The sequence below is a fragment of the Megalopta genalis genome, chromosome 2 (assembly GCF_051020955.1).
Source record: "Megalopta genalis isolate 19385.01 chromosome 2, iyMegGena1_principal, whole genome shotgun sequence".
NCBI classification, from domain to species: Eukaryota; Metazoa; Arthropoda; class Insecta; order Hymenoptera; family Halictidae; genus Megalopta; species Megalopta genalis.
This window is the reverse complement of record NC_135014.1, coordinates 5,389,037-5,403,556: the sequence shown is the minus strand read 5'-3', so window position 1 is coordinate 5,403,556 and position 14,520 is coordinate 5,389,037. Positions and strand designations below refer to the sequence as shown.

General features: G+C 31.5%; 1 protein-coding gene across 4 annotated transcripts in view; it reads left to right on the top strand.

Moving 5' to 3' along the window:
* Pde9 (phosphodiesterase 9) overlaps positions 1 to 14,520 on the top strand; it is a 288,656-nt gene that overhangs the window by 71,824 nt on the left and 202,312 nt on the right. For all 4 annotated transcript variants that reach the window (XM_033466573.2, XM_033466574.2, XM_076528769.1 and 1 more), the window contains exon 3: positions 7,219 to 7,478. The gene's annotated coding sequence lies outside the window, so the exon portion shown is untranslated. The remainder of the gene's footprint in view (positions 1 to 7,218; positions 7,479 to 14,520) is intronic.

The window sequence follows — 14,520 nt, the reverse complement described above, 5'->3', positions numbered from 1 at the left end:
ACTCGAGTGGTGACTCTGAGGCACCATTAAAATTTGTTATATCACGTTCTAAGATCATTTTCGTATTAACAAAATTTAGATTTAAATAATTGTTAAGGGCGTAACTGTTGCGTGAGTCACAAGAGTCAATTTCATATGCATAAAATGCACTTTGTCGTATAAAATAAATATACTATAAGCCAGAAAAATTATTCTAGATTTACAGTTGAAATAGCTTCGAGTGCAAAGGGTTAAGTTATTTTATAGTTCCCGAACCTATCTAACATTTTGACATAGATCTCATTTGAAGACATAAGTTGAAATTTTTGAAAATGTCACGTCACTATGCCACTACGCACTAAATATTGGGTTGCCAACTAAGTAATTGCCGATTTCAGTTATAGATGTCTCTCACTCCCATTTTTACGATATCCGTAAATGTTATATTATAAAATTATTAGTATTATTATTATCATGTTATTTTTTATTATCCGTGAATGTTAGCAACTGGACAAATTGAATGCAGCGGTCAAGTAAAAGCGACCAGAATTGGTCAATCGTAAAGGTGTCATTTTCCAGCAGGACAATGCTAGGCCGCACGCGTCTTTGTCCACTCGGCAAAAATTGATGGATATTGGTTGAGAATTGATGTTACACCCACCATATAGCCCTGTTCTCGCGCCATCGGATCACCACTTATTTCGATCCCTGGACAACTCCCTTCGTGGTAAAACTTTGAATGATGATGACGCTGTAAAATCTCACTCAACTCAGTTTTTGGCCGAAAAGGATCAGACTTTCTACGAGCGTGGAATTTTCAAGTTGTCGGAGAGATGGTAAAAGGTCATCGAACAAAATGGAAAATACATTACAATGGAAACTTCATTCCAAGTAAAAAAAAATTTTCTATTTCATTGAACAAATCGGCAATTATTTAGTTTGTCAACCCAATAGTTCAAAGATCGCTAGGGGTGCTGTGTAACAGAAAAAAAAAACACCTCAACGTATCTACTCACATTTTGCTGTGGTATACTTTCAATTCCCATTTGAGTCTGCAGGTGAACTCCTATCTTCGCCGGCTTTGATCCTTCCATAACCTCTCACGTTTTATCCTGGTAAATCTAATTTAAAATTAACAGCACACCATTTTTTTTATCCTGTCGTGTCTTTGCCCGGTAACCATTTCTCATTCGATTCGCTCTTAATACGCTTCTTCTTAAACCTTTGACTTCCGGTATCTGCATAGTTTGCCTCTGGATTTCTGCCTCTTTGCTTCTTTCTTTTTCTTGCTTTGTCCCCTGCATAGTTGCGTAAGCTCTCCCTCTCTCTCTCTCTCTCTCTCTCTCTCTCTCTCTCTCTCTCTCTCTCCGGCTTCCTTTCACAACACACTTCTGAATTTTTCTTCCTCGCTTTTCATTTCATATTTTTCCAATACATAATCCTACCGTTGCAGTTCTCATCTGCACATTCTAAATTATATTTTTTCTCTTTTCCCGACTTACATTTCCGTGTCTTCATTTCGTATCTTGGCGTTATTCTTATTTTCTCACAATTTTCCTCGCACTTCTCCCTCGTGGTGCTGCTGCAAATGCTCTTGCGACCCTCAGCTGCTCGCCGTACCATTTATTTCAATTACGCATAGTAATTTTATTGCTCCAGTCTTGCTCCTTCATTGTTTTAATCGTTTGTTGTAGTATTCCTTTTCACCCTCTATACATGTAGGGTAAGAGTGCACCTATTAGTGCGAAATTTTTTCTTATTAAGATTAAAAAGCGCAGAATTTAGTTAGTCTTGTCTTGAAGAAAAATTTAGATAATTCGATGAGAATGTTTTCTAGTTGTGGAAATTGAAATATTATTATTATTTATTATATATTATATAATATATATTATTAATATTATTATTATATATTTATAACATATATTAATAATATATTATTATTTATTATATTATATTATTATTATTCTCATACTTTTCGTATGTTAATATTTCAAACAATAACCTTTATAAAAGATGTAAAATAGATCGTTTTTCTCCTGTCCCGACTACCAAAGAACCGTTGCTTGGAATAATTGTACATCCAACACATTGCTCTAAACTGATTATGGCAAAGATACTTCTATTACTTAAATACCAGCTTTATTATAAACAAATATGAAAAGGAACTGCCTTGGAATTTTTAATAAAAAGAAAAATTAAGCCTTTAGTATTACGCTCGCTCGATTGGTGGATGAGCTTATTAGTGCGGCATAAAATTCAGTGAGAACCAACGTAAAGTTGCGGAAATGTCATCGATTGAACATAACATATAAGGTAGGCTTAAGCCACCCTAATCTAATAAGCTAAGATAAAAAAACTAGGAAGAAAAACTGAAGAAAATAGAAGATTTAAAAAATTATTATATAAAGTTATATTATTATATTATTATTATATTATTATTATATTATATGTATTATATTATATATATTATTATATATATTATTATTATATTATTATTATATATATTATTATATTATTATTATTGTATAAAATTATTATAATAAAGAATTAGATGAACTTAAAGGTAGGGAAGCTCGACTGAAGAAAGCATTGCAAAACTGGAATTACTGAAATTCAGTAATAAAGAAAAGACATAGCTTTAATGAAAAATAATTCTATGTTGATTGTAAATATATTTATATATACTGTATAATCTGTGTACTACACTTATATTACTATATAATCTATATTTACTATGAAAGTGGAAGAAATAATTTAAGTTTATCATACAAAGTCAAAAACTTTTTCATTCTATTATCAATTTTCTACTTTTTTACCCATCAGCTTTTATATATAAAATCTAAATCAGCAGTAATTTGTAAAATAATTGGTAGACGACTCCCTTTCGCCCGCAGTAATTCGTACAAAAATGTCATTTATTCGATTATCGATATTTGTCTTATCTTAGGTTACATTTTCAGAGTTCGTTCATTTTTTTTCATACTTAAACATGCATTATTCAAGAATCGTTTCCTATAAGAAATCAGGAGAAATAGTGGTAAAAAATGCAACTAAAGTTACTTTAGCCAAAACCTTTAAAGGTACTTTACCCTACCTTGTTTTTCCGCTTTCACAATATCTGCTGCACAAAATCACTCTATTCGAATAAGTTTCTCCTTTCCTCCGTGCGCTGTGGACCTTCCTCTACCCCCTCCACCTTTTTAATTCTTGCAAGCACTTCTTCGAAATTGACCCGGCACTTCCTTTTATTTCGCACTTCCTTTTCCGTTCTTAATGCTCTTTTACCTGTTCTCGCTCTCGTATTCTTTTTCCTCTGTTTCTCTCTGTATCCTTTCCGTTTCCTCTGTCTCTCTCTCTCTCTCTCTCTCTCTCCTTTTCTCTCTCTCTCTCCTTTTTCTCTCTCTCTCTCTCTCTCTCTCTCTCCTTTTCTCTCTGTTCGCTTCATTCAGAGCTGTGTACCGTAGAGTGCACAGAGCTCTCTAGCTTCGGTATTCACCATACTTATCTCTTCTGCTGTCTCCATTTTCATCCTTGCCGTCTATCCCCACACCATGTTGCCCTGTCGCGAGTAGCCGCGCGGAGCTTCAATGAAATCCTTCCCAGCTTCTAAAAGTAAGACCCTGAGATTGACCCGTTGTGGGACGCGTTTAAGCTGTTCGGCCGCCACCAAATTAATATTGAGTGACTGATCCGAACTGAGGGAGAGTATAAGGAATAGTCTATTATATATAGTAGTATAATATATAGTACTATATATAGAGTATATATAATATATAGTAGTATATAATAGTCTATTTATATAATAAACTATTATATATAATAATATATAATAATATATATAATAATATAATATATATTATGTAATACACTATTAAAATAGCTAATAATAATAGCTAATATATTAGCTACACATCTTTTTCAATCTAAAAAATAATACAAACATTTCGCCGCCGAAAGATATGTTTTCGAGCCTTAAACGTTTTCCGAACCCGAGTTTCAATTTGCTCGTATTTATTAAATTGTCAAAAATTTCAGTTATTTTTTTATTTCGTTAAACGTTCCCGGATCGAATTTCTATAATGAAAGTTCCGCCGATGAAATTTGTTTTCGCGTTTCAGTTGAAAATCCAGAGGTACAATAATTGATTTTGCTTCGGAGAAATATGTTCTCGGTTTACAAGTTGATTACGGTTGCAGCGTACGGGATGCTGAATAATAATTTCCATTTGCACAGGAGATATGCAATGATAGATGAAAACGAACGCTAATAAATTCATTTTATTCGACATCTGAAACAAGGGCTTGGAACAATACGAATATCATTGTGCATCGTCGTTCAGTTGATCCGTGCATCATCGCTCTGGCATTTATTTTTTTTGCAAAACGAAATACAGTGGTTTATTTTTCGAAAGCGTATAAACTTTTTACATCGGGGCCGGTCGAGGCCTCTTTAAAAAATCTGATTAGATTAAACTGCATGCCATTTATGCACGACCAATTATAATCAGTGATTTATTCAAGGATGCTAAAATATGCATGCCACCCCATGACATTAAATTCCACGCGAGAAATATCCTGTAATGTAAATTGAATCGCTTCACCGACTCGACTGAAAAGTATGCAGTGACAATGCATCGAACGATGCGTTTAATTTTTCGACAGAATTAAAGTTGCAAATTAAACGTAAACAGAATTTTTACATCATTATAATCAATAATTGCAGCATTCTTTTGTGACAATCGTGGCGCGAACGATTATTTTTCATAAATTATTAATTCTTTATTATAATTCTTTATTAAATTCTAAACTATTTTTCGTACCAGTTTTTTTTATCTCCAATATTCTTTCACACTTTGCAAAATCACATTAATATTTATACATTATTCTGTTAACAATTTTCTAATAATTTTATTCATGAGAAGGAACATAATTTTTCATTATATCCGCGTAACGTGACATGATACTGTCTAGTATAATAATATGTACAAATTTTATTTATTCAAAAAACCGTACAGAATTCGCAAATACAATTTATAATGCTTGTTATCTGATATACTTTAAATAATTACAACGAGGAACTTTATAGTGTACATACCTTTTACAGTACTTACTTTTTGTTAGGCACTATAATATTATTATAGACTAGAATTGTATATAATATAATAGTGTACATATTATTTTATTAGTGTACATATTAGGCACTATAATATTATTATAGAATTGAATTGTATATAATATAATAGTGTACATATTAGGCACTATAATATTATTATAGAATAGAATTGTATATAATATAATAGTTTACATATTACTATATATACATATAATAGTGTACATTCCTTTTACAGTACTTACTGTTTGTTAGGCACTATAATATTATTATAGAATAGAATTGTATATAATATAATAGTGTACATTCCTTTTACAGTACTTACTTTTTGTTAGGCACTATAATATTATTATAGAATATTCAAGAAACGCATTACATAACAAAGATTAAACATTTTTAAAAGTGTTTACAATATTGTCCGGACCAAAAAGCCCTTTCCTTTCGTTTGAACAAAATTACAAAGCAGGAAAGAGAGAATGGCCTAACGGCTGAATATTTACGTTATCCGTGTTGTATCTGGATAATACGGAAAAGAAAAAACGTGAGGATGGCACTTCTAATTAGATGAAAATGTTCCATCGGATATCCCGAAATATTTTCACAGTGGCCGGTTACGTAAGCTGATACAGCCCTAAAAGATTGGGGAAGCCTGGGAGCTGGAAGCGAAGGCTTCTTCCAGTTTTATAGCAGCTATCGCGACTCTTGCACGAAATTGCCCTCTTTTGTGTTTACATAAGTTTTCTTCCGCGGCCGTTTTCCGCAGATACTCACGTACTTTCTCGCGAGGATTTTTCCCTCCGTGGGGCTAAATAAACAGCCGACGTCTCTCTGGCCTCGGCCGTGGCTGTTTATAGAACAAATTAATGTTTCTTAATGAGCGTGCCCTGTTTGTCCAAGAAAATCCGTTGATTGGAAATTGAACGCGTATCTCGGACGATGCAGTGATCGCTCTTCTATCGAAGGCATCGCCGCCACAATTCAATCGAAACCGATGTCGTCAACACGTTAATACGTTCGCCAACATCATAGATCTGCGACGACTAATTGCCCGTGCAGAAAATTAGATTTTTATCCAGGCGATAAAGTATCCGAATAAGATTTTGTTCGAACAAATGAATAGAATAATTTATAACGAATAATGAATAATCGTTATTCGAATAGAACATTTGACTAAAAAAGAATTCATTAGGATAATTATTTCAGATGAATATTTTTATTCGAAAGAACTCGAACATTCGAACGTCTCGAGTCATCGTCAACCCTCAACGTTCCCACAAAATGAAAGTATCGTAATCTAATTAGCGCGTCAAGTGACGAAAATCAACCTCCAAAATTAATATAGAATCAAAGTGATTCGAGTAATTAAACTGAAATTAGGTAAGGTCAAAAATTATAACGGAAGATATTTTAACTCTTTTGCGTTCTTTAAACATCTCGGTAAAATTTAGTTTTTCTGAATTATAGTCCGATAAAAATGAATTTTATGAATTTATATCATTTTATATAAATATATATATATATAATTATATTATTATTATTATTATTATTATTATTATATAATATATATAATATAATAATAATATAATATATAATATAATATGTATATTATATTATATTATTATTATTATATTATTATATTATTATATATATATATATATATATATTATATTATATCATTTTATTTTATGAAATTTATAAAAATGAATTTCAATAATTAGTGTTACCTATACGTGATCGAAACCAGAAAGTTAAAATTAATCGCGGCGGATTTTTCGTATTCCAAACATTCAAGCAAACTTCAGTTTGTCGCGTGTATCGCGAGAAAAGTGAATTTCGAACGCCAACGAAACGCTTAATGTCGCGTTAGTCGACCTGTTAATGAACCGAGAGGTCGATGCGAAACTTAAAAATCTAGAAAAAAACTGGAATTGCGTAGAACCCGTGAGATTCGTTGGCGACGAGGCAACGGACGGGTATCAGCAGGCTGCGCGTAAAAAAGCGTCGACCGGGCGATTCTTTTTCCCGTACACTATCTAAACAAGCGTTGTTGAGCGAGAGCTTTACGTAATATGCCCGAAGCATTGTGCCTAATCTAATCTAATCGTATATTAAACCTCGTTCCTTCCACAGGTCGTCAAAACATTCGGGAACCATGGCCTTCGATTCCACGGAATATAAAATTCTACGCGTCGTCGCCTGAGATCATCCCGGCCAGCTTTCCGACAGAAGTGTCCGCTAATTCCTTGGAACTCGTCGCTCTCTTTTAAAGTTGTTCCGAGTGGCGAATAAAGAACAAGGAGTGGAACCGAGGACGCGGGTCGATAGGCAAACAATAAAGAGAAGAAAGAGGGAAGCAAGGATATCGTCAATTACTTTCGCCCTGGAATAAGGTGAGTCCGTTACGTTTCGAAGTACATAAACCTTTGTCTTTGATCATTAGACGGTGGATTTTTACGCAAAGTAAAAGTTTTGCCCGCATCGATTACAATGTACACAGGAGCTACGTAGACGTTGATTTTGTTCTTTTATAATTTTAACGACTTGGAAACAGTGCAACTGTATTTTTACCTTCTTCGAATGTTTTTACTGTTTTTTATTCGATATATTAATTTTTATTATATATACATTTTATTTTATATTTTATTTACTATTTTATTATTATTTTATGATAAGATCAATAGACTCTGTGGATTTTATATATATTTTATTCGATCTATTAATTTTTGTTATTAATATATATATTATTTTTTTATATTTTATATCATTAATATATTTCATATATTAATTATAATTTTTGTCATTAATATATATATAATATAATAATATAATGTAATATAATATAATATATACATATATATATAATAATATTATATATAATATTATAATTATTATATTATAACATTATTATTATTATAATATAATATATAACATAATATATAATATAAATAATAATAATTATAATAATATAATAATTATTATTATATATAGAAATATATATATATATTAATGATATAAAATATAAAATAAAATAATATATATATATATATTAATAAAAAAAATTAATAGATCGAATAAAATATATGTATATATATAAAATCCACAGAGTCTATATATATATTGATCTTATTTCTTGATGATTCTTATGAAATTTCATGATCAACAAATGGAATCAAATATTCTAAAATAAACTCTTTTTTCACTTTTGCTTCATTTAGAAGTGAACGAATTCTATCTGACTTAATCCAATCCGATCTGACGAGTGACATGTGACTTAATCAAATTAATCTGATGGCGAGGGCCACTTAAATATTTTCCAAGTACACTCCAAATCTCTTCTTATCATTCGCTGAAATTCTTGCATCACTTTTTACGAGTATTTCGACGCTTTTTGCGCTGTTTAGTGTAACCTGTTTTATTTAATCGAGTCTGATCGTTTCATTGTTAGTTATAATTCTGTTCAAACTATGTTTCAACGCTCGATTAATTATGTTGCGTAATAGGATCGTTTGCGCCGACGATAACACGCAGCTCGAGTATTATTCAAAATTGGTGTTTTATGCTAGCTGCGACAATATATTAATTATATTATATAATATATATATATATATATATATATAATAATAATATTATATAATATATAATTAATTATATTCTATTATAATATAATATGAATTATATTATATATTATATATAAATTATATATTAATAACAATGGAGGAGTGATTCATTATCGTATATTGTTGAAGAATTGAAAAAAATGAAGTGAAAGATCAGTGTTGATCGAATAGGCTACGTTGATAAAACAGCGTTCAGGATATATGACGAGTTAAATTGTCAAAGTTTCAGCTGAGTCGGTTTCTATTTCGTTTGAATAATATTGCACACCCTACTCCAATTAATTTTCATTTAATTTGGATTGCTTTTGGACTGCATACTTTTCTTAACTTCTAATTTGATTTATCGAAATGTTGACGGTTACGTACTATATTCAAATATAATCAGATCTGGGTAAAAATATTTACGAAAGTATCGGAACTAGTTTAATTAAATACTCTTGTTTGAATGAAATAATATTTCAAGATTTATTCGACATCGTAGAGATAAGTACACGTACGGAAAATAGTTATTTATATCGTGGCAAAGGAAATCATGAATGGAAATAACATTTTGTCCAAATTGTATAAAGTGTCTAAATTTCTATTAATTATTTGAAATTCTATTTCTTACGATTAATATGTATGAGAGAATATAGAAAAGGTTTCAACATCACATACTACTTCATGTTATAAAATATGTATTTGAGATACTAATTATATCTTTGTAAAATCAATTCAAGTGTTTCAATTGGTATTTCATTTAATACAGAAATTAATTACTGTTTGAAATGAAGCATATGTTAAAAGTTGAGAAAAATAGTATTTGCAAATATTTATATTTCTGTATATATTATTATATGATATTATTATTATATTATTATTTCTATATATATTATTATATAGATAAATAACATATAATATATATTATAGAGATAAGATAAATAATATAAGATATATATTATAGAGATAAGAGATAAATAAATAAAGATATATATCTTCTGTGATTTTCTGAATATGTAGAACAACAAATCATGCAACAGAGCGAAGTATACGCTATTGATCGAAGTAGCAAGAAAGAATTTCACACACCGTATGATATTTATCAAGAAATGACCTCAATTTATGAAGAAGTGGTTTTCCTTTACTTTAACTTGCATCCCGTATAATTTGCATTATATTAATGCGACGATCACCTGAACGGTGGATGAGCGTTAATTACGCCTACGTGAGAAGTCACGGTCGAGAAATCAGGCGGTTAACAGGTTAAGGTCCGCGAGGTTTAAGGTCGCGGTAGGAGAGATCCGCTCGAAATAGTAGCAGAACAAGTACAAGGAATGGTCCCGCCCTCTCGCCGACAATTATTGACTCCATTTGTCTCCCTCATTGTCCCATGCGTCTTACTTTATGCTAACATTGCGCGCGTGTTGCATAGCCGACGATGGTTATCAGTGAACTGTGTCTACCGGCGCGTTTTAATTACAGCCAGATCACCTAAGCAAAGTTGCTCTGAAAATCCTGACTGTTCCTCGAGAAAATTCGATTGCTTGTTCTGATAATTCGAGAAACTAATTTATTTACTGCGACACACAATTCAACTGCGGATCTTTGTGCAAAATGGGAATAGCCTGCATCTGTTGCAAAAAAAACAGAAGTAGCTTAGAAATTTCGTTCCATCTTTAATCATTTGAATGAGTCGATAGTAGCATGTCGACATTTTTAATTTGTTTTTAATTACAGATCGTCATCGTGATAAATGCATGATTAGAACTATTTTAATGTCGCACATTTTTTTTACTCCACTGCAAACTTCTCACGATATATTCTACAAAAGAAAAAAAGAGATCTTTCAATTTCAATTTGATCAGAGCCTTAACGCTTTAACTCAACAATCGCAATAGCTTCGCAAAATTAAATGTAATCGAGTTTATTTAACGGAACAGGGTAAAATTATATAATAGAATAAAACTTGGAGCGTGTAATATTGAACGCTGCTTCAAAATTTAGCACACTGGATATATCAGCGTAAAAATTAATATGCACGCAATAAATGATAATTAGATTGCAAACCAAAGATGTTCTCTAACGAGAAACGTATTTCTCCTCTTGACAATTTAAATTATTTAAAAACAACACGCCCATGCTCTTAATTAATTCTTCCGACGTTTTTACTATTTTGTCTTTCACGCTATCGTTCTATTTTATAAATCCATAGAATTCACAGTTTATTATAACGAGTGATCGAAACAACATTTCCCTCGTCGATGACTGCCATGAACAACTGAAATCAATTTTCTTGACGAACAATAATCGCCGGCAAAGAAATGTATGCAACTGAACGCATTTTAGTCGAACAAATAATTATTATGCTACGACGTTTTTCCATATCAACCGCCGAGGTACTTCCAATTAATGCAAACATACGCCGACATTTTTTGCCGCCATTTTCATAGACCACCGGCATCCTTCCCGCAATATACGGCGCCAGTAGAACGTTTACAGATTACTCCCTCGGGATTTATCCAGGATTTCTGCGGGCCGGTATTCCGGTTGTTAGTTCTCTCTTAGCTCGCGTAGAAGCGCCAGGCGGAATGGAGAGCTCTCGACGATCTAAAAATGGTTTCCACTGGCCAGGAAATGTGCTCCGTGTTGCCTCGCGCTGCGGAACAGAAGGGTCTTCTACCGAGAAAATCGATCGAGAAACGCTTCGTAGTGTTTATGAAATTTTATTCATTCTGTGTCGCGCGTAAACGGAACTTAACTGAGTAGATTTTATTGATCGGTTCGATTCGAAGTCGAGTGTTAATCAATCAACCCCCGATGTTTCACGATGAATGAATTCGTTGCCGCTCAGCCACATAAAAGACGTACGCGTAAATTCAAGCTCGGTGTTTAACGACATTAACAATCGTTCTATTACGATCTGGCAACGATCTGGTCTCTCTAATTGTTCAACCATATGTTCAGCGCTCGGTGCTTGAAATGAAATGGTAAAAAGCTGAAATGTCTGCACGAATAATTCGTCTGTTTAAAATTAAATCTAATCTTGAACCCCTTGCCTTTACGATTCATTTTCGAAGAAACGTGCGTGTGCAAACAATTTAATTTAGCGCAACTCTATGCGAGGATTTAAAATAAGTAATAGGATTTAATTATTAATTATAATATAATAATATAATAATAATTAAAAATAATAATTATTAATTATAATATAATAATATAATAATAATTAAAAATAATGATTATTATATTATTATATTATTATAATTATAATTAATAATTAAATCCTATTATTATATATATTATTATAATAATTAATAATAATAATCCTATTAATTATTAATAGGATTTAATACGTTTATGTAAATGTGGACACTATTTCATTTGTAATAGAACCGATTGATAAATCAATGCTAATATTGGATAAAAATTGAAAAATATTTTTTTTTAATTTACAACGAAATTAGGAAAAACATTCGCAACGTAATTGAAATTGTTACGAACAGAATTTACAAACTATTTAAATTCCTGTTTGATATTGTTTCAATATTAATTTCATATTAACACGTTCCGTGCCACGTGTACCATCCATGGTACACGCTTGCATGTTTACTTAGTGAACTGAACAAATTGTTTACAAGAAATTTAGAACCGAAGAATCAATTTCCACCGCAAGAATGGGCGTTGATAAGTTTTTGTTACGTTGTTATGTGTACGAGAATTAATAATTGCATGTAATACATCAAGTTTTAGTAAAATATCAAAGTGTGAAGATTCGAGTAAAAAAAGCTCGGCACGGAACGTGTTAAATAATAATTTTTTATGATAAATAATTTTATATTTTAATATTGAAAAAGGGCAAGGGAACGTGTGAACATCGTAATAATTTTCTTCTTAACAATTAGAAAAAATTTATATTTAATTGATCGATTTACATCGAAGGTAAAAAATTATTTAATTATATTATATAATATATTTATATATTATTTAATTATAGAGAGACAGTCTTTCTCACGTGTTTTAATTGTCTCGTTGTAGACAAAATTCAGCAAATGTTATTGCCCGATTTTGCTGGCGACTGTTAGCTCGAAGCAGGCGAGCAAGAATGGAAGTTTATTTCTGTAAGAAAACCGTTCGAAGAAAATTGGGAAACTTGGGCGGAAAAGTTGTGTTTTGCAGACAACTTGCAAAACTTAATAAGAAAATTGTTTGAAAGGAAGTTGAAAACTTCGAATGGGATTTGTATGGAGGATTATTTCTTTCGTCAACGCTGACTTTCATAAGGCTGTCGCGTTGCCGTACTTTCGAACATCCGAAGGCTGTCGGTTATGGTGTTTTATAAATGCGCGAAACGCCGCGACAAAACGGAGCAGCCGCGAATGAATTTTCGCGGTGAAACGGAACAAAGACACCGAGGCAGGGGAAATCTTTGATCCGCCGAGAGATTATTGTATTGCTTTTCCTAAGAAATTCGAAGAAGCGAACTAGAAGAATGCCCGGGGAGAGCCCGTTCTGCTCGAAAGCGTGTTGCGTTCGATCGATGGGGGAAACAACGCGGAGGAAAACGATTGCAGGAACTTCGAGACGAGTAAAGTTTGCCCTGTGGTATCTCTCACGGTCGCGGAAAGTATTTCCATCGTGTGCTATCGTGTTTTCTTACCATATCTAACGCATTCTCCTTGGTACGAGCAAAAAAAAAACTGCCAATTGCGTAACGCTTCAATTACACGTCTAAGCCACGCTATCCCGATCATCGCGAAACTATGGATACTATTTCAAACTGCAGAAAATTCTCCCTAGTTGACGCACAGATTGTACAGAAAAATGAACAATTTTGGAAAAGGAGAGACGATTTTTATAGTTACCGATTGTCAACGACTATAAAAAGGAGACGCAAAGCTCGAATAATTAGTGAATAAACAGTGATTACATATCAATTTATATTTTTATTAATATTGTTTTGCATTAATAATTTGATTATCGATAAGACTTAAGAACGTTTTCCGAACGTTTCTTATTACAAGAGAACAGACGGTGTTTTTGAACGTAGGATATATCAAACGGACGAAAATGTTATAGTACAGGGTATAATAATTATTATATTATTTTATTTTATTATATTATTTAATATTATTTAATAGTATATTATATTATTTTATTTTATTATATTATTTAATATTATATTATAATTATTATTATATTATTTAATAATTCTGCTGAGAAGATCCGCTTAGTTTTTACAACAAGAATTTATTAACTCGTTAAGGATATAAAATTGAGTTATATTTTCTTTTTAGAATAAGATTCTGCTTGATTGAAAGAATTCACATTCGAATAAGAATATTTATTCGTACATGAATTCACGTGGAAAATTTGAATAAAAATAACAGAATATAAAATCTTAGTTTATCGATTTACTTCTTCTACATTCCTTTTTTCAAATGAAGTTTATTACTTCTTGGTAGATCGATCATTGATGCATAAAACTAATCATAATCTTTCTTCGGGCACTGATGAAGTTATCTGCAATTTTATAATTCTGTAAATTCAGATAAATATAGTTCTATTGTAGTTGAAATTGAACTGATCCTGAATGTATTCGTATAAATATATATTCTTATAAAATTACGTAAAAACAAAAATAATCAACAATTCTTCGGATCATTTATTCTAACAAAGAATTATTCGAGTACGATGAAGAATTATTCGAATAAAGAATCATTCGATGCTTGTTCTCTTAGTTTATCGATTCATTTCTTCTACGTTCATTTTCTCATTAACTCGTGTAAACCGTGTTAAGCCGCGATTCGAATTCAGCAAACGTTTGCGAATCAGACGG